Raw genomic sequence first — 25,535 nt, forward strand, 5'->3', positions numbered from 1 at the left:
GCACAGTCTTTGAGCTTCACTGATTTTGCTTGGTGTATCATTTTGCTTTTGAGGATTTGCTGCTTCTAGCTTAAATTACTGTAGAAACAGAAAAAAAAACACTCGCATTATTTACAAATGCAGTCTGGCTGTGTGGGCTTAGAAGCACCAGGCAATCTATCTTTATAGGGATGGCAGGATGCCCCATGCAGTGGCTCCCATTCTTTGTGAATTAAGATCTATCCTATCTCAGCCATTTCTTCCTTGTTAGTGCTATAGGCAATGCTGGCTTGGCATGGCTCCAGGAAGCAGGAAGCTCTGGCTCCTCACCCACCTCTGCAGCTGTTAGCACATCTGTATGATTTCAGAATGACAAGTCCTGGCTAAAGAGGTGTAAAACAACATGGCCATATATGCTCATGCCTTGTGATCCTTGAGGGCTCTTCCAGTTTGTACATTATATCTTAAAACGATGCTCTTAAATAGCATCACTTGATGCTTAAATCCAACATAAAGATGAAATGGAATAAGAAAAAAAAGAAACCCTTAACTTAAGATGTTGTTGGAAAATGGATAGGTTGTTTGAGTTCTCCAGGCCTTTCATATAATTCCTAACGAAAATGTGGAGCCTTGTTTTGATAATTTGTTATTGCTAATTTGTAGAATGTAAGAATACCTGAGTTTTTGCTTCCATCCCTTTCACTTCCCACCTTTTCTTTCATTACTTACTTTTTAAGTTTCAAGTTTCATAGGATTATAGACTCCTAGAATGGTTTGGTTTGGAAGGGACCTTAAAGCTCATCCAGCTCATCCCCAGCTACAGACAGGGACAACTTCCACTAGACCAGGTTGCTCAAAAAACGCGTATTACCTGGCCTGCTTCCACCCTGTTCACACTTTTTCTCCTCTGTGGAGTAAATATACGTAGCTAGAGGGACTGGTGAATGCTCAACAGAAAGCATGGTCCTTTCTCAGCTGTTCTGGTAGAGGAAGTTTTCAACCATCTGAAGGCAACTCCTACATTTTGGTGTTACTTCTCACTTGTTTAAGTGAAATGATTTACCTTGAAATTTCTCTGATTAAGTATAACTTCTTTCCAGAAAACAAGACTCAAATTTCGGATATAAAATTAATTATTATCTGGGTAAAAAAAAAAAAAAAAACACCTTTTTGGTTAGGTGAGAAAATTGCAAATAAATATCCAAAGCCTTAAAGCCCTTTAAGTGCCACAGAAAGAAAGGAAATTATAAACACCAGTGGTGGTGTTCTTTGACATCACCTTTGATATTGTCAAGTGCATGTGGAACTTTCTACTTTAACCATTTCAAGTACTAGCTTTTAGGAGATCAGTTTTGCATTTGGTCAAAAAATCCTTAAAATTCTGTTTAAAATAATGTAAGCAAAAATAATTCTACTCTTTGCCTCCCTCTGCTGGCTGTGCAGACAGAGTTAATTAGCTGCATGTTGTGGGACCCTCTCATTCTAAGCTTGTATTTTGGTTATGGCAGTCTTCAGTTCAAGGTTAGATAGAAATAGGTGGGGAAATAGCAGCATATGAGCAGAATTACGGAAGCAGAGGAAATTCTGAAAAAAAAGACAAATCTTTATTTTTGAGGCTTTAAATTATTAGAAACATGTTTGTTATTAAAGAAGGTCCATTTAACCTCTCCTGAACTCATATTCTGGACTGGTTTAGGTGACGATAGGAGAGTTGTACACATTTTCTCTGAAGAAAGGCCAGGTGCTGAGGTATAGGAACAATATTTTGGCAGGAAAATGGCAAATCAAATCCAACTGTCCAAGAGGGCTGGATATGAGCAGGGCTGAACAAATCTTTGTGTGTACACACATCATTCAGGTGCTTTGCATTACACAGAGAGCTCTCCACTTCATCAGTTTTCAGATGTTCTGCTCTGCACTGGTGTCAGTCTGTATTGATGTATATTCTTCACACACATATCACAGCAGGCGCAGTCCTTTGTCCTGATCCTAGAGCCTCCGGAGCTCCCCAGCGATGTTGCCTAAATCACTTTCAAGTGTCCAGTCTTCTGGGAGGATGTGAGATAGTCCTCTCTGTTTTATTAGCTGGCTCAGAAAGCAACCCCGCAAGAAAATCTGAGGTGTGGTGCACTGCCAATGGGAGAGCATGGTCCCTATGCTCCATGCCAGCGAGCTGAAGCTGAAAGTGATGCTGCACTGTCACTGGAGCCTCCCCAAAGGCAAAGCTGGGGGACAGAGCAGGCAGAGCAGTGCCTCCCTCTGGGAAGTTACTTTTTCATGCACTCAGACGCCAGGTTTAGTACATTTTTTTGGTCCTGTGCCAGTGTATCTGGACATCCAGAGCAACCCTTTCAAGGGGCAGGTGTAATGGTAAAGCTCGTGGCCAAGAGGGCAAAATGATCTAGAGAGAGAGGAGTGTGTTTTTCACTAAAGCTTGTTAGGGGAAAAGAATAAAAAATGGAGATAGAACTATTTTTTGAATTGATAAAAACAACTCTTGGAGGCAAAGCAACAACACTGAATCTCCATTCCATCTTTTCCAGGCATCTGTACCACACCATCCTTGTTTGGGTTGCACTGAACTTCATGTATCCCCAAGTCCCGTCTTAGCCACTCTTCCCTGCCCTTCCAATGCCTGAATGGGGGACCCCCCTGTGGCTTGGTGTGCCCAGCCAGGGTAGAATAGGAGATCCATTACAGCAATTGGTTGGTAATATCGGTGTTCATCAATAAGGAAAAGCAGTCTGAGCATTGGGGTGAGCTACAGGGTTATAATCATCAGAAGCCTGAGGACTGCCGTGATCTTTGGGACCATGATGGAAATAAATGGGAGAAGTTCAAGGAAAATGGTGAAAAGTGAATTTGTTAGGTTAGTTGAGTAAGAAGAAATGCATATCCAAAATTATTCCTGAATCTTATTTCAGAGGTAAGATCTCACCATCTCTTCTAAATAGCTCCTCAAGTGCTCTGACAGCCTGAGAATAGGTTATATGTGAATTTGCTCCAGGAGCTAGGTCAGTGATAATGCACTTTAAAGTTGAAGTTCAGCTATTATTTTGGATATTTTTCTCAGCACTCTCTCCTCTTGGTCAATCATATTTCCTACTGATTACAGCTGGGGAAGCAGACCTACTATACCAAGCCCACATAAATTTAAATGTTAAAGTTTAACTCCTGGAGTGACAGTTGTCTCCTGATCTTCTATACTGTGTTTGTTCTGGGACTGCAGCTTTCACTCCTGCTCTTTCAGAGGGCAGCTGAGCCCCTGTTGTGCTGAATGGGAGATGGTGACAGAAGAATGTCCTGCATGGGGTTATAAAAGCTGTGTCTTTATTCTGGAAGCAGAATTTGCTCGATTCCACTAGGTGGATCTACTGAGAACATTGTTCACTACTTAATGTAAAAAAAGTCTTTCGTTCTGTGGAAAAAAAAAAAAGGAACCTTTCCTTTCTTACCCCTTTACTCAACATCTTATGTTCTATAGAAACAAAAAAGAGATCATTTTTATCCATAGAAAGCTCTAAAGCCATGTACTAGTCTGTCAGTCAGTACTTTGAAGGACTTCTTCTCTTCATTAAGGTCCTTTCCAACCCTAACTATTCTATGATTCTATGATTCCAGTTTTGCAAAGGAAAAGGGTCAGCAGTGCTGGTACTGTGAGAGGGGGGTGCACCTCCACAATAGACTGGCTTTAGATGCTGCTTCCATGGCACACCTTCCTGCTGTCCATTCTGTGCTTTCTTTTGGATCCTTCCTTGGTGGCTGTTTTGATGAATTGGTGCAACGACTTCATCACAAAAACTGACCAGGGTAGACTCCTGGCCTTAGTATATGCATTCAGTTGACCCATGCAAGTTGTTTGAGATGTCAGGCTCAATGACAGTTGACTGCAATTGAGGATGCAGATTTATCTCCCCAGAAAAAAAAACAACACCTTTTTTGTTTTACAAATTCTGATTACCACTGAATCCCTGTGATGATTGTACATACAGTTTTTGCTGATCAGGTCTATTAAGAGATACTGACTTTGGCCATGGCCCTGGGAAACAGACAGCTTGTTCTCTAATGGGTTCTGCCTCTGGTCTGTTTTGAAAGCTGAGATCTCCAAGTCCTTTTTCTAGGAAGCTTTCTTACACAGTCTGTATGACTGAGAAAACTTCCATCCACCTTGTCAGTTTGCTGGGGTTCTGCCCAGGAAACCCTCATGTTTGTAACAGGCATTTTGGAAGGGGTTTCCCTTTTTCCTGTGAAAGTGTTTTATTTATGTCTTCTTGAACTGTGCTTCAGCGACTTCCTTGCTGGATGACTTGTGTTTTCACTGGCTCAGACTGCCATGCAGATCGCACCACCTGTTCCAGAGTTTGCTGAAACATTTACTGCAAGTTTTCTGAAATTGCTTATTTCAAGCCCCTGCTATCAGATGATTCCTTTTATGTGCTTTTCCTCATCAATAGACCTGACATTCTGCTCTTCCTCGGGAAAGAGACCCCCTCTTAAAGGGATGAAGCTTTCAGTGAGCTTCTGCAGCCTTTGTTAAAAGAGTCCACTTTGTTAAAAGAATGCCCAGTTGCTTATCATCTCTCTTTAGGAAGGAAATGCTGATCACACTTTTTAAGAACAAAGGCAAGATTATTCCTCAGTCCTCCCTCATAAAGCAAACCACTTATGAATATTTAAATATATAAAACAAAACTTTCTCCCTCTCCTTTTTCCCCCACTTGCCCCCATGTAAATTGCTGTATGACCACCTGTCTTTTCCTACTTTTCTGTGTAAAGCCTAGTAAAATAATCCTCCAGCCTGGGCTTTTCATTGGGCTCATCAAACTTGTGAGATTTGGGATTTTCTTTCCTCTTATTTATGTCTGCCCGAAATGAGATCTTCCAAAAGTCTGTCATCCTACAGAAGCAGAAATCACAGGGAAAGGTAACATTGCCTGTCCAAAGAATTCAGCTCTCATTTCTTTCAACCTACTTTTTGAGGTTTGACAAGTCTGCAGCTGATAGCTTCCACTCCCTGAGAAGGTGCCCACTGCTCTCTAAGGCAATGCGAGAACCTTCAGAGTAGGGCAAACCAGATACATTTCTTCTGCTCTCTCCTCTCTTTTCTATTGTTTTTGCCTAGTTTTAAAGAAGCAGCATATTCCTGCCTATTCATGGAGGAGGTGCAGAAGGGAATAGTCAACCAAAGAAGCTGGAGAAGTAGCTGGGGATGGTTGAGAAAACATGGAGGCTTTGAAGAGAAAAGACCTTTATCTGGGTGCAAGAGGAGGAGAAACGAACAGAAGTGAAAAGATGGGAAGGAGCAGAAAGGAATACTGAAGGGAACTACAAAACGCTGATGGTGTCTGGGAACATCAGGAATTCTAAAAGATGTTGGAGCAAAGGCTCTCTGAACTCATGCCTGAGGTCTCCTGTATCCCATCTAATGAGTACACATTGCTTAGGTGCTGGAGTCTGTCAATGAGTCAGTTACGTTTGGCTCTTGTCTTTAGGATGTACTTAGCTCATGGTCCAGCATTATCTCTCTGCAGTCCACTCTGGAAAGGCTCAGCCATTCCAGACCAAATAATCATGTCTATGAGACCGTGGGGAAAAAAAATGTGAGTTTTGTTAACAGTCTTGTTAACAGCATCCTCCTCTGACAGCACCAGTGCCTGTCCATAGTATCCCACTCTTCCAGATTTTAAGAAGTCTTTGGTTGACATTTTCTTCCTGTAGAGTTGAGTTGATCCATCCAGATGACCCTCCAACTAACTGTGAAAAAAGATAGAACAGATTGGACATTCACCAGTGGTGGACCACAACTCTGTCCTCAGTTTAGCAAGGGTTTAGAACTTAATCCCAGTTTCCTGGGAGATAGTTCTTAATCTCTCTTCACTTTAAAGTTTCTGGAGGGAAATTCCTGTTCTCTCCAGACCAGAAAAAGGAGAAGAAATACTTCAATTTTTGCAAGGATCAGGTCAAAACCCTCATGTTCACGCTTTGTTTTCACTCTATTCGTTGTCTTTAAATAAGCATCATGCACTTACACCAGAGGAACAGGAAATCCCAGTTAGATGTCCAAAGCTCCTTTGCTGTTGGTTGTTGTTTCACCTCTCTCCAGTCGATATCTTTATCTTTGCCTCAGGAAGAAGAGCCATGAGGTTTTCCTGAACTCTGGCTATCCTGTAACTCTTTCTGCAGTGCTCTGCAGTCTCCTGCCCTCCAGCAATTATAGGTGCTGGATTTGGCCTCTGCCTCTGAAGCACCGTTGCCTCCTGCACGGTTTATATTTGAAGCCCCATGTATGGAAATCCAAAGGTGAAATCTGATATTGAAAAAGAAAGGTATAGCTTATTCTTCTATAAGGCTGCTAATAATGTTCAGCCTTGACAGGGTTAAAAGGCAACATCCATTTCCCCATTATCTTGTTTAAAAAGTGCCTTTTTTAAAGTCCATATGGCGACTTCCTTTCGACCTGCTTTCCCATCCTCGTCTCTTTGTCAGGGCTGTCACTTATAAAGAATCACTTGACTTACAATAACAAGTTCAAAAGAAGACAGAATATAATCAGTTGATCCACGAAGAATTGAAATAAAGAACACCCCCACTGCTCCAGTTATCATTCCCATAGAGATAGTGATATTATTGATGTGATTGCTATGCTAATTTCTATAGAAAAAAAACTTGTATTTTGGAATTTGTTCAAAGAGAATTTCAGACACATCAAATTGGAAAATGTAGAGTGAATTCCTAAACTTTTTCCTATAGGCATGGGAATCTTTTTTCTCTTTCAAAAAAAAGAAAAAAAAAGAATAGCTCTGAACAACTATTTATAAACTTCACTTTGAAAAATCAATTGGAAAAATCTTGCTAATTTTTGAGTTATTGCAGAAAGTTAATTCACTGCAGTTCCAGGAACAAAAAAAAACACCCAGAAGTCCTGTGGGTCCTATGGTACCTTTTGGGTTATTACTATCACCCCCACAACCTGCAGAAGTGGGATTGGACCACAGAGTCCAGAAACAGAGACTAGGGATTATAAAAGATGGGCACATTTAAGTCCAGTGTTTAGGAAGAGCTAATTAATCTATCCCACTTCCCCTGCAATTCCATAGTCCCTCTGGGAATTGCACAAACATAAACTTTTTTTTTTTCTTCTTCTTCTTTTTCTTTTTTCTTTTTTTTTTTTTTTGCTCCATCGGACTTCTATTTTAACTGGAAGGTTTCAGCGTGTGATGTTATGCTTTTTATGTAGTAAACTGATTTAAAATGTATGCCAGTCATCTTCAGGGAACTCATTTCAGTCAAGATGAAACTAGTCTTACCTGAATCAATGTTTTAAGTGTCCCTGTGGCTCGGCATTTTGAATAATCAATCTGTCTCCATCGTTTCTTAATCATGCGCATCACAGTCTTTTTTATTTGTCAACCCTTTCGGATTCTGGCTTTTTGTTATTAACATGCCCCTAATGTCACATGCAAGCCTTTTCTTTAAAACAAGCTGCTCATTGGTGTATTTTGATACTTTTTATTATTACTAAATCTTTTTTTCCCATAATTACACCACAATCATTATATAATCCCATAACAAAGACTCTATTGAGGCACCATGCTTTTGTCAACTATGGGACACAGAATCCATAATTGCATTATTCAGCTTCTCCCCCCTTCCCCCCCCCCCCCCCCCCCACCCGCCCGCTCCTGCTTTGTAGAAACACAACCTATTTCACCAGTCACATTTGCACCTTGTTTGCTCGGTTATATATTATTTACTAAATCGTTGCCCTGCGGATAAACCTTGTAAAGTTGCTTTAAAAAAGTTATTTGTTTGATAATTAAGTCCTGAAAACCCATCGTTTAATGATTATTCCGAACCCATAAGGCAGAGAACCTCCATGACGTTTTTCCCTAAGTTTAATTACCGTATGCTAATTTCCTTGCCTACTACGTGATTAATTAAAATCATATTTTCATAATCATTTGGCACTAGTATTGTTTTAGAATTATCATGATCCCCTAAATAGTGTATGTAAATAAAGTCGGCTCTAATGGAAAGAATCAAAATGCAACGCTGAGGACCTTTATGTGTTTGTGTGCATGCGATTGGCAACATAACTGGCTTATTTACATTAAATACGCCACAAGGTTACAGTGCAGATCAACGTCACTTTATCGCTGATTACTTCTCTTAAACGCCGGAGCGGTGACTGATGCTCCGGTCCCCCGGCCGCCGCCGCTTCTCCGGGAGTTTTTTCCTGCCCCCCCCCCCCCCCCCCCCCCCCCCCCCACCCCCCGTTTTTTCGGAGGAGCAGACTTTGCATACTTTCGGGAGCAGGTAAGAAGGGCGCTTTGTGGAGCGCGGGGGGCTGCGCGGGGGTTGCGCGGGGGCTGCGCGGGCTCCTCAGGGGTGTTTACACGGGCTCAAGGTCACGACCAAGCTGCGCCGGGTTAAATGGTTTCTTAGTTGCGAGACGGGGAGGGGAAAAAAATGGACGATCACAGCCCATTCTTTGTAGATTATTATATCAAGGGTTGAGCTTTTGGCTCATCAAAGCTAAATGCCGCAAGACCTATCTAGTTGCTGTGAATTATGCCAAGACGACAATGGAGTGCTTTTTTAATGGTACAATGCATTTCACCTACCAGATAGGGGGAGTCCACGCTGAGAGACGGGGATGTCTTGTGATGTTGGGCGATCGGTATCAATGAAGGGGGTTATTCTGCAAAGAGGCAGATTAAAATAAAGCGCTCTGTGCTCGGGATGTGCGGGAAGCAGTTGGGAGGGCTGCCCGGGGCGGGCGGCCGCGGCAGCCCCGCGCCGCACTTTTCCCCCTCCGCACCAGAAAATGATCAAGTCAATCATGTGGACATGCTTCATTATTCATTGAACACAATCTTTTACAACGCTCCGTTTACGTGCAGGAGTTTCTTCTACGCTTTGCTTTAAATTTTAAGGTAAGAAAGACAAAGGTAAAAAGGGGGGTTTTGAGGAGCCGGGAGCCGTCAAAGAGGGTCCAAAGTCAGTCCGGAGTCTTTTAGGGGTGTTTATTTCTTTTTAATCATCGCAACGGGGCCTGCGTTTTCCACCGTGATTAAAAAAATACAGTATAATTAAATATCCATAGCAGTGACGTTTGCAAGCAGGGCTGTCAGGGGAGAAGCAGAAAATAATGAAAGGAGCGGAGAAGCCATTGAATGGCGCTGTAGAACTTAGCCTGGAGAAAAACCGGCGCTTTCCCTCCTTCTCGCTCGGTTCTTTTATAAACCGTTACTTTACAAAAAAAGGAGCGGGCGCGCGGGCGAGGAGAGGCGGCGGCGGCAGCGGCGGCAGCGGCGGGGCAGGTTCTGCCCGCCCGGGGGGCCCGGCCCGCACCCACCCTGCCCGCAACTTGCCCACAAACTTTTTGTTTTTAAGCGTTGCTGCGGAGCAAACTTTGCCGAAGTGACTTTAACCCACCCCATCCCCCCCCCCCCATCCCATCCCATCCCACCCCATCCCATCTCATCCCATCCCATCCCTCCTTCCTTAGGATCCAGGCTAATCGCGGTGTAATTTATAAACTCCCCCCCCCCCCTTTCTTTTTTTTTTAATTTTTTTTTTTTAAATCAAAGTTAGCTGATGCATACCATGTGTCAAACTTGTGAGATTCAAGTGCCTAAGAGACCTGCCATTTTGTGCTCTAATCGACCTCTTATGAATAGGAGCCGTACATAATGCTGCGAGGAGCGTTGTGACATTCAAGTAGGCACTAAATGTCAGGCCAGGTCTCAGCCCTTCGCGGGGGGAGCGGGAGGCACCTGCCAGCGCCGCCGGGGCTTTGTCAACGACCGCAGAAAGTAACAGGTTAGGGAGGAAACTTAAACGGCAATCCCGGGGGCGATGGTGGTGGGGGGGATCATCACCTCCCGGCGGCGCGGAGGGCCGCGGGGCTGCGCGGAGCGGCGGGGGGGGAGAACCGGGATTACGGGAGGGGGGTGTGAGGGTTGGAAGGAGAGATTCTTTGATGCTGTGTAGGAAAGAATCCAGATTTTAATGCGCCCATCTGTTGCAGTTTTGCAAATAATTACTATAAGGGAGGGGTTGGGGGGGGGGGAGAGAGAGAGAGAGCGCGGTGCCGCTTGTGAACTTTAACGCAAAATAAAAGGTCGCGAAGATTTATGCTTCCCCCCCCTCCCCTTTTTTTTTTTCTTTTTTTTTTGTTGGTTTTTATTATTTTTCCCCCGGAGGCTCGCCCTGGCTCCATCCGAAAAGTTAGTTGCGGCCGTCCTCCACCTTGGCGGCGCGGCCAGGACCACGTTCCGCCTGCGCGGAACCCCCTGCGGGTCTCGGGTGAGGGTGCCCGGGGAGGGTCCGCAGCCTGCGCGGCCGCGGGCATTGTTCCTTGGGGCGTGCGGCGAATGGGGCCGTGCCCGGTACCGCGCCGAGGCGGCGGCGGTGCGCGAAGCGGTGCGGTACGGAGCGGGGCAGGGGCGGGTAGGGCTGCCTGCGGCGGGAGCGCTGCGCGGGGCTGTGCGGGGCTGTGCACCCCCTTGCCCCCCCCCCCCCCCTCCCCGTGCAGTTTAAACTGAATCCAACAGGGGCCGTGTTTGCTGAGCTGATGTGGCCGGTGGATACAGATAGCAGCGGCGAGCCGCCCCGCTTCTGGGGAAAAAGACTATTTTAAGTGTCATAATTAAGTTTAGAAGCCTTGTTTGGGCTCATTCACTGCTCGAAATAAAAAAGACTGGCTGCTTTTAGACCCTTTATGAAGGGCTTGGCTAAGCGCCTCTGCACGTTCGCTTGGAGAAGAATGTTTTCTTTTCTAGTTTAATATTAGAAACTATATTTTTACTTGTTTAAACCGGATTTGATTATTCCTGTGGAGATTTTGTTCTTACTCCCCCCCCCCCCCCCATCACTCCAATCTTTGTTCATTGTTCATTGACTGTGGAAGGCTGCTTAAATGTACGGAGAGAAGGGGGAGGCCCCCTTGCTGGTTTGATGTTGAAATAGTAAACCTGAATGGGGAGGGTGGCTGGAAAAGTGGACATTGCAGCTTTAATTAACTTCAAGATGGTTCAGCGAGGACCAGAGCGTAGTAGTGACGTTGCTTCATAAATCTGTCCAGTACAGTGCGTTGCATTGAACTATTACAGTATCACCGTCATATTGAATATTCACTACCTATCCGGCAGATTTGCATAATTGGATCTTTTTTAAATGAAACTTGTTTGCAAAAAAAACCAAACAAAGCCAAAAAACACCAAAAGCCCAAGTGAAAACTGCGGCGATCTGCATGATTGTAAAGGGTTCAAACATATCCGAAAAGTAAGTGACCTGCGTAAGAACATCAATAGGTTAAGTGCAAATAAGATGAGAAGTGCTTCTGAAAGCTGTACATTCCCTACGTGGTCTCTTGGGTTATTTCTCAATAGCGGGATTTTTTTGTAGCCTCAGGGATTTTAGGTTTTCTGTCTGCTTTCATAACTTTTTCCCTCACAGTTCTGATACAAGGTGAGGCTTTTGTAGTGTGCTTGGGTACCTGTAGTGATATTTTTTAACAGAAATAGACGAACAGTTTGTAATTCGTGCTGCTTGAGTTGTATAATTACAGCTGCTGTGGAAGGGAAATGTGTATTGCTGCTGTGTTTCTGATTCTCGAATAGATCATCACTAAATACTTCAGAATATTCAAAGGCTCTGTGTGTGTGTGTTTGTGTTTGCTTGAAAATCGACCTGGTTAACTGAGCTGTTACTTCTTAAATCCTAGAGGCAACTAGTTTTTTAATGCGTGTGTCCCCCCCGTTTGACGGGGGATGAAGATGACTGAAGTAATTAAAAATGCCAGGCATTTTTAGAGTGAATTTGTAGGTTGTATGTAAAAGCCACCCCCTCCTAACGGAGTGGCTGCCTTACGACCGGGCAGGTTTAGAAGTATTTTGTGAAATCAGATGGTGGCATTTGGGATGCTAAGAGGACGAAGTTGCGGAGCGCGGGGTGGGGGGGGGGGGGGGGGGGGGGGGGGGGGGGGCTGTTGGCGTTGCCTCCTGGGGAACGGGAGCCGTGGTCTATGGGAATGGGAAGGGCAGCTACGGTCCATGGGAATGGGAAGGGGTGCCGCATCCATGGGAAGGAAGGAGAGCGGCGGCTGGTGGGGCCAGAGGCACAGGAGGTCCGTGTGCGGCCCAAGGCTCCCCCCGCGCTGAAGGCTGCCTTAGTTATGATGTCATGCTGATAGGGGAGAGCAAATGTCTCCTGATTCTACCATTAACCGCCTGGCTGATTTGCCTGATAATGATAGCATTGACGTCCTGCTCCTTGACAAATGCAAGCCCTGCGAACCCTATGAATTAACTTTTTTCCCATAGAGCAGAGCTAGCTGGCTTTACGACTCATGAATGTAGGAACACCTCGTTGACAGATTACTTTGAACCTTCTTGTTTCTGCAACAAAACCTCTTCCCTAAATACCCCTTCTGCCGGGCTGTGAGGAGAGCCCTGCACAGTTTGGGCCTGAGCTGCAGAGCTGCTGAGTACTCACCTCTTCCACTGACTTCCAATGGAGTTGTGGGTGCTCAGCAGCTTTGCAGATCAGTCCCCGTGTTCAGTCAGCAGCTGATACACTTTTATCTGTTGCTTGCTTGCTGCTTTTTTTTTTTTATTTTATTTTTGGACAGCAAAAGAGGGATCTATGATTTCTGGTCATTATAAAAATATTTGTAAATAGCTTGAGTTGTTGTCCTACTCTGCTCTGTTTTCCCCTCTTTGATATCTTTGTTGTTTTGGTTTTTTTTTAATTTCATTTTTAATTCATCTTCTAGTGGATGTGCTGTTAATCTTCTGAAGAAAAGAATCACAAATGAGTTGTTTAAAGTTTTCAGAATGTTGTAGAAAGAAAAGGTCTCCAGTTTGGTAACAAGTGCCTGGAGAATCGATTGCTGTTTCAGAACGTGCACTAGAAGAGCCTTGGTACAGTTGCTAACCCTGCGACTGGGTGCACTTTCTCATATCTGCACTGGCTTCAGAGTTTGCTTGTGACTTTGAATTTCTATCACTGCAGGTAAATGAGCTTTAATATGATTTTTTTTTTTTTTTTAAGTGCCAGTGGCTTAATCTTTGTTTTCATTTGCTGTTCAAACGATGACAATTAACAACTGCAACTGTAAAAAAAGGTTAGTCTCTCTATTACGTTTGCAGGCAATGTGTCTAAAATATTTGCATGCTAAAGCTGTGTTTTGCAGGTGAGTTCCTGAAGATAACAAGTTGCTATGATGGAAATACTGTATTAAACCACTTTTAATAAATTGACTATGACTTTATCAATTGAAAAGAAAAAGGAATTGTTCTGTGGGTTTTTCAACTTTGGAACGTATTTCAGCTTTAATGCTCAGCAAGTTGTCTTGCACTAGCTTCACTGTATACTTTTGCATAATGAAGAGGCTGATTGTCACATTTCTGCCTATGCTGGGGCCAATAACCCAACCCAGTCATTATCAGAAGAGAGTAGCCCGTGAGTTGCAACTTCAGTACCACTGTTTTGCGTGCAGCAATGAAGACAGTGCTGAGATCAGAAACTGTGATCTCCAGCACAGAAAGCTGACACATGGGGTTGTTTATCCACCATGGGAGCCTTAGGTGACCAAAGAGATTTGCATTAGAACAGCCGGAGAAAATCCACTAGTCCATTAATGTGAGCTGCGCTTGTTCCCTGGGAAGCACAAGTTTCATCAAGTGTAGGAAAATCAGTAGAAGTAATTTTTCCAAATGTTGATTTTTTGCTTAAAGTCGACTTTGAATTGCACAGGTGTTTGTAGAGTGCTTTGACTTCAAGGAAAAAAAAAAGGCACTAAAAAAGTGCACGGATTTTTATGAACTTAGAAAAGAAAACCACAAATATATTTATTTTTCTGGCTTGAATAAGGACAATTAAAGCTTTATACTGTCTTCTGGTTTAGTGTATTTTAATAAAATTTGTAAATTTTAAAGTTTAATCTCTGAATTTCTCTCAGATACCTGAATACATGTACATCGGCTCTTCAAAATGCTGAAAGCAGTACTGTCTTGAAAAGCCATTTTTCTGTCCTCTCTTTCAAAACTTACATTTTCAGAGGTACAAGCAATTTGGGTTCAGGGGAGGAGAACATATATGAAAAAATAAAATACATATTCTTTCTTTTATAGAAACATGAATAAACTTATTTCTGGCAACTGTAGATGGAAATCCAAATTTCTTCAGTGAAGACTCTCCAGGCACAGATGTTTGCAGAAGAGGGAAACGGGATGAGCTACTGAAAGAAAATATGTAAAAGGAAAATAATTCTGAGATGCTTAATTGGATGATCATAGGGTTATTGTACAGACGGGCAGTTCTAGCTTCCAGTTGTGAGGCCGAATAAGGAGTATGAACTTTTTATGGACAAGCCACTGATCAGAATCTGAACTTGGATAAAGACAAGTGAAAACTGTAACCATCTGATGGATATTTGTTGCTTAACGTGAAATAACTGAGCAGAGTCTGTCTAGATCTGAGTGGATCACAGTAACTGCTGTGACATTTTCACTCCTACTGGCAGGTTAAGCAGTGAAGCCAAGCACTGCGTGAGGGATTTGAAGCATCTTTTCAGAGGTAGCAGAGATCCAGATCAGGAAAGAAATAGGGTAGCAAGGGGGGATGTGGGTTGCCTTTGCTCAACTGCACCAATGCACCACACACTCAACTGCACAACTGCACCACAAGCTCCCAGAGGGAAGATTCTTCCAGTATCATGAATTTGGTACTTTTCCGTTATATTTAAATTTGGTGTTGGTTTCAGGTGCGTCTTTCTAGATAACAAGATGCATCAAAAAAAGCAAAAGAACTATAGAGGAGTAATTATAATTAGCCTAGTTGTCTGTGTTTCTTAAAATTTGCAAGATGGGGCCTTGAAAGTATTTTGAAGTTGCTATTTTTTTACAGGTCTTAATCTAAATATTTCATGTGAGATTGTTTTCTAAAGAGATGGGTTAATCAGGTCGAGTTGAAGTATATTAAAGACAAACAATTTTGTTATAATCTGACCGTCCTTTAAACACAGAAGAAAAAAAAAGAGCTGAATTAGCCACAATAGCCTTTCCCCATTGCACTACAGTATTTGAAACATGTACAACCAAAAGCAAAATTAGGTAGTTCCTTACAAGTATATGTGATGTTATGAAGAAAGTAATGCCGCCTATCATGGTAGGACATTAACAGAGTTCTGCAGATAGCCTGGCCTGAAAATAGCAATGGTGGCTTCAGCAGCGCTCTCAGTGTGGGACAAGCAACAGATCTAGCTTCTTCAAACCAGCTGTTCAGTTTTGATGTGTTAAACTGTCCAGCTGTGGGCATCTTGGACTTCTAGAGGGAGCTAATGCTTGCTGGGAGTGTGGAAGTCAGTGAAAATCAGGTTGGGGTTATCCCAAGTGGTCTGCTTGTAGTGACAGGGAAAGGATGAGTGGGAAAGCTTTTGTTGGGCAGAAGCAAGAGGTACTGAGGAAAAAGGAGGGTAAGGAGCTGACTTTCACCTTGTAACCTGTGTAGGAGTACAGGGGAGGTTGACTGCAGTGGGCAGTCGGGATGTCCTAAGAGCATTCCTTGCCATCAGCCTCAAATGGGAATCATGGTGCAAAGGGGTAAATGGCAGTCCTGACTCTTACATAAATTTGTTTCATCCTTAATGCTAATTTCACTGTAGTTTCTTTTCTGTTTTGTTCTAGTTTGGTTTTGCTTGTTTTCTTGTTTTGTTTTGTTTTGTTTTTTTTTTTTGTTTGGTTTGGTTTAGTTTGGTTTGGTTTTGGGTTTTTGTCTTTGTTCTTTCTTAACTGTGATAAGTCCTGTTACAAACTTTCCTCCTTTTTTATGTCTTTAGGATATTCTGCCGCAGTTGCTGTGGTTCTTTGTGAGGAGGATGGGAGCCCTGTCGAGCTCTTCAGTGCTACAAAGGGGTTACTATCAAGCACTACAACTTACTCAGTCACAACGACTATGTGTGTTGCTTCCTCTGTAGTCCTGGCCCCTGCTGATCTGGGAATTAGCCCCAGTAACCCATGTGATAGAAGCAGGTTGCCAGGTTTGCCTTACATTTATTTTTCTAAATGGTAGCATATTGTATTAATGTTGTTTTATTTCACTTTCATAAGTTAGTCTCCATAGATTTCTGCAGACATTATTACCATCAATCTTGTCATTGGAATATCAATGGTAGATAGAGATAGATATAAATAGATCCCTTTAATCTAAAATTTAGAAAAGCATGGGTAAATAGGAAACTCAGGCAGAATTACTTCATGCAAAGGACAATAAACATAAACAGCAAGGAAAGAATAAATGAGTTCAAGGGAAGCCTAGGTTTGTTTCTGGAGAAAGAGCATGTGAGAGTTAGGGTGAAGAAAGCACGGAGGTGTAAAGTCAGGTTTCTATTAACAAAGGCTAACATGGTGGGCTGGATGTTCCTTCCTTAATATTTCTCGATAGCTCTGTATGGATGGGTTACATTTTGGTTTTGTGTGTGTTTAACATTGGCTCTCTAGGTCTACATGTGATTTTTCTCACGGGTCCACAGAAATACTAAAGCATAGGGCAATGCAACATCTTGGTTTTGATACCAGTTTTACTGAAGGGAGTGCTGTGACAGTGAAGGTTTGATTGAGTGAATTTGGGAGAATATTCCCTTCTCCAGTGTTAGTTTATAATTGACAGGAGAAGCAGAAGCTGCCTTCTATTCTAGTGCTTGAGTGGCCAAGGATTTTTGATAGGTGTTTACCCTGGTTCAACCATATCTATTGGTGCTGGAACAGGTCTGAAAAAACTCTGCATCTGGACACTCTCTCTCTCTTTCCCTTTTTCTCTCTTTCTCTCTTTCTTTCTCTCTTTCTCTCTTTCTCTCTCCTTATTTACGTATTTTTCTTTTTATTTTCATTTCTCAAGGGTTTGCATGAACATTTTCATGCAAACCTCTTAAGTTTTTTGAATGTTGAGGTTCGACTTAATGTTGTCAAGCAGCACTAGTTTTGAAACTTCTGCTACAAGTAGTTTTTCATCAAACCTTTGTTTTATCCAGATGTGTCCCATGCTTTTTGATGAAAATGATGGGTCTCTCTTTTCAGAGGAAAGTACATGGAATTTAGTGAAATTTTGGTTGATTTTGATATGATTTCTAGGGTCCAATTCTGCTCTTCTTATTGGGGTATGACTGAGTCAGTAGGTACAACTACCCTTCCATACCAGGTGAGTTATCTGATTCCTAGTTTCATCTGCAACTACAGTTTGTAAGCTCAGTGCAAAGCCTGATGCTCTCAAAAAGAGATCCTGATTAAACTTTTTCATGTGTCAGTACTTCAATTACAAAAAGAAATCCAACCTTTTGAGTTTCAAAAATGCAAAGGTTACAGGCTACCCAAAACTGAAATATATAATAAAGTGTTTATTACCTTTTAAGGTATCTGTTCTTCACTGATTCTTTGAGATTTTGCCATAAGAACATAATTGCTCTTAGGGCTAATAAAATAACTAATAGAAGATAACCCAGCATCTTTATTGGTGCCATAATACTAGCTAACAAAACTCTCCCGCTCTAACTAATCCCTTCTTTGGATTTTACCATAAAATTGCCTCTAAAATGTCTCAGTTATTTTAAATATTCTGGATTGTGTTAAAGAACAAATGCTTAAGCATCTTTCCTTTGTTTGACTACAGGAAGCCATACGGATGTGTATGTGATAAATTAACATACTGTTAGGTAAATGAGCAGTAGGAAATCCACAACCACTTCTGGATTAGAATTTCAATTTATTGCTTGTTTTGATAGTGTCTTTGGCATGCTAGGTGCTTTCCAAATCTAGAAGTATAGTTTCTGGCCAGAACTAGCTGCAATTTTCTTACTGTAGTTGAAAAATGCCAGTTCATTAGTTCACATCAACATTGCTGCATCTTTGAAGCATTTCTCAGGTCCACAATTGAATTTCTGCTCAAAATGAAAGAGTTGCATCTCTGCACTTCATTATGGACTGGTGATTATGAAATGCACCTGGGTAACTGGAGAGCTGAGTTCAGATCCTTCCTCTGGTAACTGATTTGAATCAGCATCTTCAAATAAGTTTCTTACATTCCAGGTTAGCCTAATAACCACACTTTGGCTCCTCCAGGGTAAACATTTTTAAGTTCCTGCTTAAGGCTGTTCCAATTTAAATAATAATTGAATTGTTCAGTGAGTGAGAAGAGAACTGACTCTTGTCTTGGGCACTCAAGTGTGGTGTGAGAGACTGGGTCCAAATTTGATTCTGTTGTAGAGTCCTGTACTCTTTGCTCCCAAGTACGACATGGTGAGAGCATTCATGTCCTTAATGTTGCCTTGCCTGCTTTCCCTTTTGAAAAGTTGCAAAAGGTGTTGAATTAGTCCCAGTGGGGAGCAAGAGAAAATTCTGAAATCTTTATATTTGTGGCATGGGAAAACTGTTTCTTACTCGAACTGTCACTTTTCTCATAAAATTCACAATCCAATTATTGTGAAAGTCAGTTGGTGATGTGGTGCATGTGATGATCCAAAGAATTTTCATCTCAAAATGGAGTTTTGTTGCCATTATTTTGTTCAGTGGATTATCTGCTTGAACAAAACTGATTAACTGATTCCTGCAGCTCCCTGAGCATTGGGTGTTTAGCTGTAGGTGGTGCAGTGGGTGCAGGGTTAGTCCCATCTACTGCAGGAGCCTGGAAGCAGGTTATAGCACAGAGCTCGAGGATGGCATTCTATCTGATAGTACTGTGAGGTGGAGAGAAATGCCCTGCGAATGCCAGAAAATGCTTTAGAGATGCAGGGGTTGCTGTGCTGTTAGTGTTCCTTCCCCCATGAAAAGTCACATGAGATGTAAAAGACCTATGGAACTGGCAGGAGTTCCTAAACAGGAGCGGAAAAAAGTCTTAGTCTGTAGAAGGGGTATCCACAAATGGAGGAAGCCCTTCTTTGCTTAGAGATACAAATACTCATTTTGATAGCTTCTGTCTTCTCTGTCTTTCATTCTTAACTTCTCTGGCAGCACAATTCTGGCAGATCCCATGCTGTATTGGTTGGTTCCCCTTCTGGCGGCTCTGCAGTGATGGTGGATGGGAGCCAAGGGAATAAATATAGCTCCGAGTTCCAGTAGTAACCCCCTGCCAGACTTCCACCCAGAAACCTGGGAGGTCACAAGGGGAGAGGGAATGGGTGATGCAGAGTTTGGGCAGGCTCAGCTTGGACTCCTCCAGCAGGGAGGGGGTTTCTGTGTTGCCTGAGGACGGGTAAAGGTGCAGCAGGAACCCACTGTTGCCTTCATTTCCATGCAGAACTGAAGAGATCTGTAGTTATATTTTAAAAGCAATTACTATTGGCTGTGCAGTTTCCATGTGAGTTTATTAAATGTGAACATTTTTTTATACATAAAAATAACTTCACCATTTTGTTATTTCCTTTTACGTATTTCACTCCGGTTGGAAAAATTAAATCAATCTAGTCAGCTTTTCATCAGTTTCTCTTTGGCTGTAGTGCAGTTGCACAATGCTGCAGTGCTTGGCTAGCAAAAATGTTTACAACGAAAAATTGTTTTAAATGGCATTAAAAAAGAAATCATGGAAACATTTTTATTGGTCTTCAGTTTTTGTGTAACTTTGATTTTTTACAAGACCTAAACTAGAACAGTGGTGCTTCTGCAACTTGATCTTCAATTTATGTTTTTTTTTAATATTTGCATTTAAGGCATAGACAAGATACCTCTACTGTTCTCTGTCATACAGTACAAAAAGTGCTAGTCTGAATATTTCTTAGAAGCTGAATATTTCTTAGCAGCTTCTCAAAGTCCATAAAAAGTATGAGCACCTTGTAGTTGAGACTCAAAGTTTTGAAGTAGGGGAAAGTTGTTTGAGGTCAGACCTTTTAACCTATGCATAAATACCTGTTGCAGTTGTGTTAAACGGTCTTAATCATTCAGAACTGGTCTGAGCTGATCTCTGATCTAGCAATGATGTGAGATTTTTCCTACAGCTGAGGTGGATTTGAGGATATGTCTCCACCCCTTATATACCTTTACTGCTACTGGCACCCATAAAAATTTTGCACATAAAGAATTTATAAAATCAGATCCTTAGTAGGTTAACTGTAGTAAAATTCTAGAAGTAAAATATTGCCTGAAAATGAAATTATTTTTGGAAAAGCTCTTTGTGATGAGTGTTGAGTTAGTTTGGATTTTCATTTATTTTGCTTTATAGTGTAAGTGACAAATGGCTGTTCTAGGGATAGCCTCAATTTGTGGCTGCGCTGGTGTGGCTGTTGATGCTGCTTTGTGAATACATGGACTCAGGCAATCTGAGGAGGCACTGTACCTCTCTATGGGCTCTCTGCCACTAATAATGGGGGCTTTTTGGTACCTTTTGAAAATGTAAAGCCTTTTTCATAAGGAATCATGAATTTCAGAGGGCCCAAGCTTGCAAATACTTTTCTAGTGTTTTTATGCTCAACATTCACCACTGAGTTCACTAATTGAAGACCTTCATGAATGTTGTAATGACCAGGTCAGTAATTCAGTATTTTGTTTTCAGGTGTCAGCAGTTCAGTCAAATTTAGCTTGCTTCTGGTTAAAGTCATCACCACACAACTAAAACAAAAATAAATACTGCTTTATGGGTATGATGTCCCAGCCTTTTTCAAACACCAACTGTTGATTGGCTACTTCACACTTTATGATACTAACTTATTGACTTCACACATTGTTAACCTTTTACTAACCAAACACAAATTTTGCAGTGAGTTCATGGCCTCCATTAAATTAGATGTAACTTGCATTTGAGGAGATGATGTCTGTTGTGGAAAGAAACAAATTATCATGCAGACTTTTTTTCTATAACATTGGGAAAGGTATTGCGATTTATGATTTACATTTTTAATAAAACCAGCTGGATTTGGAAACTGTTTACACATGTATAGTCTGTAATGTAACACAACGTTCATTCCTCTGCTTTGTAGTTGTTATGAAGATCTAAAGTAGAGTTGATGCTTCTGTAAAAATGGTCTGGCTAGTCCATATTCCTCAATGGCATGACATTTGTTCATGTACCTCTTTCAGAAGATATTGATGTTTTTTAATCAGACCAGGACTATTTTTCTCTGGTTATGCTTTGCTTCGTCGAGATTTTCTGTTGGGAGATTGGGCTTTTGAAGAAGTGTTTCATATATTCGAGTCAAATAAAATACTGCCTGTCAGAGTGAAAGGCCCTCTTCTTTTATATGTTGTTCCTTTACAAATACAGATTTACAAATAAGTCCTCAGACAATTTTTACTGTTGCTTGTTATGGCACACCATATATCTTTTACAAATTATACTTTTATTCTTGGTTTAATTATATTTATTCTAGAGCAAATGTTTTATTATTTAAAAGAAATCATGGTACAATTTTATGGGTTCTGATAATGAAAATACCCTTGAATAACTTGTTGCTTTTTTTTTTTTACACGCCAGTAATCTTTCCACCTTTTTCGCTGATGCTGGTGGTGGAGCTGAACAAAACAGAGAAAATCAAAGAAAAGTTAAAAGAGAAGTGCTGGCTTTCAGCATGCTTCCAGCTACATCTGTGTGTACCAGAGCAGGATCTCTTGGTTCTGGGTGTCCCTGTGGGTTGCCACAGTGCTAGGGAAACATGTCAGGAGAAACAAAGCTGGCAGATGAAGTGGGGAGAAGCATTGCACGTGGCTTTTCAAGCTGGATTTGAAGACAACTTTTCCTCCTTTCATAATCTATTATACAAAATAGGAAATTGGTTAAAAAATAAAGGGGTGCAGCAATCTCTTGAACTCTTTTCCTCTCTTAGGATGTGTGTGATTTTGCACTGATTTGTTTAGAAAGCGTCATCTGTATAAAATGGAAGTTGGCCTCATTAAACCAAACATTCTGCTGGGCTTGAAAGTCATTTGTACCTTTTTCTGGGTCCTAGGTGTTTCACAGCCATCTACTTGCAGAGTGTAAAATTTAGTCCCCACCAGTTACTTACATTTAGGATTTGCTCTCTATTGAGTTCATTATTTACTACTAGGACAGCTTTTATATGTTGAGTGGGGATCATTTATTTCTATAGAAATAAGAGGACTTAACAGCAGTGCACGATCAATATGCAAAATCCTACTAAGATAATTTGTATTTAAATGTGAACAACGTTAATTCTAAACAATCTTCAGCCCTTATTTAGTCCAATCATCGCTGGACATCTAGGTGTAGAAGGCTCTTCTGACTTATTAGTTTATTTCCAACAACATTGCCAACACTTAAACCCTTCGATTAGGTAACCCAGGTACCTATTATTCTATTAGGGCTCGCTGCTCTTCGATTGAAGGCAGTACTGAAACACCTATTGCCTGGGCACAGGCACCCCAGCCTTTTATGAGGAGGTGTATGCAGAGTCTAAAAGTGTACAAGGGGAATGTAAATAATAATTATGGGATAATACTTCAGGATTTTCTAGGATTTTCTAGATTTCATGTCTGTCTCATAACTGCATGATATGAAGGTACCTATAGAAGGAATAAATACGCTTGTCTTTGAGAAACTGGTGCGGTAAGAATAAGAAAACTTTCCAACAGTCTCATCTTTCTATTATGTTCAGTACTTTCTTTTCTGTAGTTTACTTGCTTAATTTTTCCAAGGCAAGCTGTATGTTAACAAAAGCTTTTGTAGCTTTTAGTAGTTCTTAAGTGTCTGGGGGGAGGATTGTATGTTCCTTCAGCGTGAATAATCTGTGCTCTTTATCTTTTGTTTCATGGGCCTTCTTTTAGATTTTATAAACATGACGTCCACATGCATGTAAAGAATGTCACTTAAAGCTGTTCGGTGCAAAAGGTGACTGGTACAGTGCTGTGACTCCTGACTCCACCTATACCACTTCAGTTGATCTTACGCTATGCATTTCTGGAGTAGCATTTGATCTTGAATTAGTGGAAGCAGTGGTACTGAAACCTGTGCTTAGTTGTTTTTCTAAAATTGAATGTCAAGTGTTACAGGGTGTACCTAAGTCTGTGATGAATTGGGTCCTCTGAAGTTAGAAGCCAAAGCAGTGGAAATTTCTGGTTGCAGTTCTGTTAGTTTTAGAGATAGGTTTGAAAACCTGCAAAAAGCCATGCTTTTTCTTTTTTTTTTTTCTTTAAACCTCTGTTGCTTCCATCAATAATCAATATGATTTCAAATGTCATGTGTGGACTCATAGCTGGCTTTTAAATTGGCTGGAAAAGTAGTTCTTTTAAAAACGTGGTTCAAAGGAAGACTTACTTTTTCATACTTCAGAATAGCTGTGGTCTTCACTCACATTTAGAAAAATGTATTAAATATAAACAAATACAGTGTTCATGTACAGATTAATTAAGCTCAGGACCTTGCTCCTTTGTGAAGCTCTTCTCATTTTCTTGTTCCTTTCACCAAGACTTGTCTGGTGTTGTTCCACCATCTCCTTTTTGTATCAAAACTGCTTCAGACACCCGAAGTGACAGGCCATTCCCATGGCCACTTCTGGCTCTGATGCTAACAAATATGAATGCATGTAGTACATAGGACTTAGTACAGGACTTAGGAAGGAGCTGGAGTACTAGGGCTCACTCCCATGTTGGTAAGGTGGAACATCAGGGGCAGTTAGGGGCTGTGGACCATGTAAGGTCCAACTTGGAGGCCCAGGTGAGGAAGAGGAAGGTGGAGAATGGGTGGGAGAAAAGTCTATTTTTGTATCCTAGGAGAGTGCTATCCTCTATGCATTCAGATTGGAGCAGTCCACAGCTATATAAAATGGCTCTTACGCTCTCACAGATTGTTCTGAACTAATATTTGCCACTTTAATTTTCTTTGCAGACCTTGATATCAAAGTCACTGCACTTTCCCTTTTCATTGGAACTCTGGTAAAATAAGAGATCTATACCAAATATTGAAAAATTAAGCCTAACAAATGAAAAATTAACATTCTGAATATCCTAAGTAATGATATAAACAAGGTGCCATGTCATTCTGCCCACCAAAGGCAAAGAGCCCTCTCTTGTCCAAAACCAGATCATGTTCATCATCTCTCTAATGGCGCTATTAGCAAATTCATATTGGAAGCCAGGACCTTATTTGTGATGCTGCTTCTCCTTTGGGGCTGATATTGAAGCACAGGCACAGTATAAAACTTCAGAAAGAAGGTAAATATCAGATAGTTTTAGCTCAGGGTTAGCAGTTAGGACTCTTGAGTGTCATCTGAACATTGATTATTTGTCAGATAATGCAATTACGTTTAATGGAGGGCACTGTTCAGGAGTTACATAGTTTAACCAACATGTTCAGTTTTTATGCACTGTACCATGTTTGCAGTCACAGTGGAAACATGAGTGACATTTGACACTTGGTTGTGATAGCACTTTTCCAAAGCAGCTGCATATCACAACACAGACAAACCTCATAAAATGCCTGTTCTGCCCTCCTTGCTCTCAAGTCTTGTTTATACTGCCCCTGAGAGGCAGAGGCTGCAGAAGAGAGTGGTGTTGGAGGATGGTATCGCACGTTGTGTGCTTGTCAGTGAGCTGACGCACTTGCTATTGACTGTGACATGTCACTTACTTGGAACCATGCAGTGCTACTGCAGCTTGGGGCACAGCATAGGTTATGCAGCAAATTGCAGTCCATTTTCATCTGTGTGACAGGACCACCAAAGAGTAGCTGGAGTCTCAGTGAGCCCCCCAGAATTCAGGGGTTTCACTGTCCTATTAAAAGAAAGGAAGAAAAGAAAGATATCCCTAAGGTAGCTTGAAATAAAATGGAGCAGAATTTTGTCCCTGTCCTTGGGTGAACTCTGATGGTAACAGGAATGACTAGCCTGTCTTCTTACTCTTCTTACTGAAGCTCAAGATTTCCTCTTCAGAAAGGAGCTGAATTGTTCAGCTTTGTTCCACCCACGGAGCTTGTGCTGATTCCTGCTCCTCATGGACATAGCATCAGTCATTTCTGTGATATCCTGAGAAAACTCTCCCTACTCAAAAGGACCGGTGGTGACAGACTGAAATATGTAGTTCTTCAGTGGCACAGCTTAGCACCTTCTCTGTACCAGAAAAATGGCTCAGAATTTTGGTGATCAGGCAAGCCTTAAGAAAACCTGCAACTGCTGTCAGTTCTGGCTTGGCCATACCTGGATTTGTGTAGAGTCCCTCAGGTTGTCACCTGCAGACAGAATTGTTCCTGACCCTTAGCAGTACTACTCTTGATGGTAACAATCAGAGATGCCATACTGACTGGATGCTCTGCTGTCACTGTGATAGCCATAATGTAAATACTCCATCACACAGAAAAGCAAATTTCTGCAAAAATGATTAAGCATTTGAACTTGGTTTATTCATGAGAAGGAAGTATTTGGCTCAGGCTTGCTTTAGGCTGAGTATCAGAGGGATAGCCTTGACTTCAGCAATATTGAACTCTCATAAACTGCATTTGCATGTTCCATCTTGGAAGGGGCTTCTGAGACTGTGACTCAGTTTTCACTACGAAGGGCTGAGGTCTTCCAAGAATGGCTGCCTTACATAGGGAATTTAAGCCCTTTAAGTTTTTCTTTA

At 41.6% G+C, this 25,535-nt stretch overlaps 1 protein-coding gene and 1 long non-coding RNA gene across 4 annotated transcripts in view; one reads left to right on the forward strand and one right to left on the reverse strand.

The window, feature by feature from the left end:
* LOC130594413 (uncharacterized) overlaps positions 1-8,739 on the reverse strand; it is a 51,039-nt gene extending 42,300 nt beyond the window's left edge. The window contains exon 1 of one of the 2 annotated variants that reach the window (XR_008971083.1): positions 8,604-8,739. This is a non-coding gene — a long non-coding RNA (uncharacterized LOC130594413). The remainder of the gene's footprint in view (positions 1-8,603) is intronic. The other variant, XR_008971084.1, reaches the window with a different exon arrangement.
* Positions 8,740-8,780: 41 nt separating this feature from the next.
* ZNF536 (zinc finger protein 536) overlaps positions 8,781-25,535 on the forward strand; it is a 347,404-nt gene continuing 330,649 nt past the window's right edge. For both annotated transcript variants that reach the window (XM_057400263.1, XM_057400272.1), the window contains exon 1: positions 8,781-8,915. The gene's annotated coding sequence lies outside the window, so the exon portion shown is untranslated. The remainder of the gene's footprint in view (positions 8,916-25,535) is intronic.

Source organism: Pezoporus wallicus, unplaced genomic scaffold (assembly GCF_028554395.1).
Source record: "Pezoporus wallicus isolate ANWC-B61680 ecotype Strahan unplaced genomic scaffold, APGP_CSIRO_Pwel_v1 contig_13243, whole genome shotgun sequence".
Classification (NCBI taxonomy): Eukaryota; Metazoa; Chordata; class Aves; order Psittaciformes; family Psittacidae; genus Pezoporus; species Pezoporus wallicus.